General features: G+C 32.1%; 1 protein-coding gene across 3 annotated transcripts in view; it reads right to left on the bottom strand.

Annotated features, from left to right (window-relative positions):
* The window catches only part of CCDC91 (coiled-coil domain containing 91), a 334,936-nt gene that overhangs the window by 320,016 nt on the left and 11,461 nt on the right, over positions 1 to 3,459 (bottom strand). The gene's annotated exons all lie outside the window — the stretch shown is intronic.

Here is a 3,459-nt window from a genome sequence, read left to right as displayed (position 1 = left end):
ATGAAGTGGTCTGAGAGAGAATAATTTAAAAATTAAAACTAGAACCAGGAGAGTGTGGTGTTACAAAAGACTAATTAGGAGAAAAAAGTTTTTCTGAACTATCCTAATATAGAGAAAATTTTAAAAGGAAAGAAGGGTCAGAGTCAAAGAGAAGAGCCATCATAAGAAGTGTGAAGAGTGTCCCTGAGAGATGATTATTCTGTCATGAGCAGTCTTACAAGAGAGATGGATCTCTGGACTGTTGATGGCGTTTACTAGAATTCTGTAATGAATAGAGTAGTAACAAGAAAACAAAGAAGCTTGGTTGTAAAAGGAAAGGAAGACATTTTTTTAAATAGGTATTAAACAGTTCCCTGTCCTTTTTTTTCTTTAATTTTATGTAAATGTTCACTGAAGTATAAATTCAGGAAAGTGCACAAATATTAAGGGTACAGCTCAGTAAATATTCACAAAATGAATACACTCATGTAACCAACACACAGATCAAGAAACAAACTACCAGACTCTCAACTGCCTATTTTGTGTTTCCTTCTTTTCTCTACCTATCCCCCCACCTCCTCCAAGCTTAACATCAGAGATTAGCTTTGTTGATCTCCACACTGCTCTGTCTTTTAAAATACCATGGAACTAATCTAATTCAACGTGTTTTCCATAACTCAGGATAGTTATTATGTGCATAAATTATAGGAGAAGGCAGTAGCCTTATTGGCTTCCACATCCCTGGAGCCTGGCAGGGGGCCTGAGGATTCATAGCTGCTATTAAATTAATTGAATGAAAAGGATAGATACTCATAATCAATTGCCATGCTACTGAACTTTTTATTCTCTAAACTTTACATGACCTTCTCAAGGCCATTGCAGTTGCTTTGGATTGAAATCATTCTCTCATTAATATGTATGGGGGAAAAATAGAGGAATATGGCAAGAAAAATACTTAATCCAAAAACTAAAACTATTCATTTCTTGATAGTTAAGAGATATCTTTCAGTTTGCCCCTTCAGTATTTATATCACATCCTGTTCATTATTTCTAGCACTGCTCAACACTGCCTCCTAACAACCTTCTCCAAGAGTCAATTCTGCAACTCATTAGCAAAATCCCTGACTCATTTTTCAACTTACGGCTCTTTTATAGCTTTAATAAATGTAGCTATTGCTATTAATAGCAAGATCTTTAAAAACTAGGACTTGCTTTATTCCTTAAATCATAAATATATAACCTAAAATTATATAGCTCTATCTACAACTCCAAATATTTATATATTTGTATTGTAAAATACACTTATTTGTAGTAAAAAACAGCTGAGTGGAAATCTGATTAAAAAGCAACTGTCATTGATTTCACATGGCTCTCTTAATTGCCTCCCATTCTTTCCATATATTCTCTATTTAGTTTAGTCTGATACAATAAAAATATTAACCTCAAGGAAAATACAGGGATTCAAACATTTAAGATTAAAACCATAAGTTAAAGCTGTTCCTTTGCCCCTATGCTCCCCGCTTGTTTCTAACAGAAGCAAAGATTAAACAGAATCCTTTCTAACATTTGAAGAGCGCATTTACCTCACTTTGCCTGAACAATATCTCTATTATGACAAAGCACCCAGATTACTTTATGAATGGGTATAGAGATACATTTTTTTTTTCGGTGCAGGAAAGAATTCAAATCCGTTTTTGAAACAGCTAGGTTATACTGTTATATCAAAAGCTCATTTGTGAACATAAAGGTCTTACGTTATTGAGAACAAAGCAAAACGTTGTTACAAAGTGCTATTTTTGCTATAGTGAGCTAAAATGGAAAAAAAATAATAACAGCTTGAGAACAACAGACTTTTTGAATTGTAAATATTTTATATGGAAGTATACCAACTGGTAGTCCTACATATTCTAAACTATTAGAGTATTTATCATTTAAATCCTATCTATTTTAATTTACATAGAAAACACAGATATACTGACTATTAAAGAAAGTATAAAAAGACAAAACCCAAGAAAAAAAAGGGGGGAGACAGAAAAAGCAGTTTGGTTGTACCAGAATTCTGGGCTCAGGATAAGTACTGATTTAACAAAAAATTAGCTTTAATCTTCTTGGTAGCAAAGCCAAAAATACCCTGTTTCCCCCAAAATAAGACTGCGTCTTATATTAATTTTTGCTCCAAAAGACTCATTAGGGCTTATTTTCAGGGGATGTCTTATTTTTTTCATGTACAACAATCTACATTTATTGAAACAGTCATGTCATCTTCTGGAACATCGTCATAATGTACCAAATGCATCAGTCTGGCTGAGATCTTAACTGGATCTTATTTTCAGGGTAGGTCTTATTTTCAGGGAAACACGAGTGTGTGTGTGTGTGTGTGTGTGTGTGTGTGTGTGTGTGTGTGTGTAAAACACAGGTTTTCTTTATATAATAGGAAGAATCATACTAGTTAGAAAAAATTCTTCCCAGAATCAAACTCTAAAAAATGTTAGTTATATGGATCTTCATATTCAGATACAGAATAATAGTTATTTTTTTAAAATAGAGATTTTATAAAAATGTTTGAAATATCTAGGGCATTATGGAAATTTATATTGCAATATTAAAAATAAATTGTGGTACTTTCAAGGCAAATATAAACTTGAATGTATTAATTGGGTTTTCATGTGAATTTTAAAATATCAACACTTAATAGCTTTAAATTATTTACATTTGCAAAAATTTTCTTAAGAAGGAAATTCAAATGTAAAGGGAGTTAGGAAGAAAGAAGCAAGTAATTGACATGAACAAAACTTCATTTTTGTTGACTACAACATCCTTGTTGTAATTTTTTGGTTATCCTCTCCCTGGATTTATGAGGCATGAAGGTATGAGTAACTGAGAAATTGTTCTAAATGTTTTAGAATCTGTACAGCAAAAATAGTACCCATATTTCCCAGTCAGTCGCCTAGTTTTTCCTTGATCTCCTCAAATATGTGATTTTTATACAATTTCAAATGTTTTTAACAACATAATAAGCATTTAATATTTACAACAAAATACTAGATTTTTCTTTCTGGAGAAATAGACCTATATCTAATTATTCAACTGTCCTCTTTTTCTAAATTGCTTTATACATTAATTTAAAAATTATTTCTGTGAGGAAAATATTTTATCCGTGAACGCTGGTATAGGAGATAGCAACGTTTTCTTCCTTATATATAAATAATGTTTTTTATTTCCTTGTGCCCTACTGTATCATCATATATTTTCTACACTTTCCATTTTCCTCACAAGCTGCTACAACTGAATCTGAGAACACAAGATTCTTAAGTCCAAAACACTGCAGCAGAATAAAACATGGTACTTATAAACTACCTAGGGTGCTGCAAACTTCTGGCAATTAATTTCAATTAAGTTATTTACAAGGTGTGCCACTACTAACTTGTGCCCAGATGTTTCAGTTGGCAAAATGTGATGGCCACCAATGTAGTCAGTTTC

This window comes from Rhinolophus hipposideros (genome assembly GCF_964194185.1).
Source record: "Rhinolophus hipposideros genome assembly, chromosome: 9".
Taxonomy (NCBI): domain Eukaryota; kingdom Metazoa; phylum Chordata; class Mammalia; order Chiroptera; family Rhinolophidae; genus Rhinolophus; species Rhinolophus hipposideros.
This window is presented reverse-complemented; position numbering and strand designations above follow the sequence as displayed.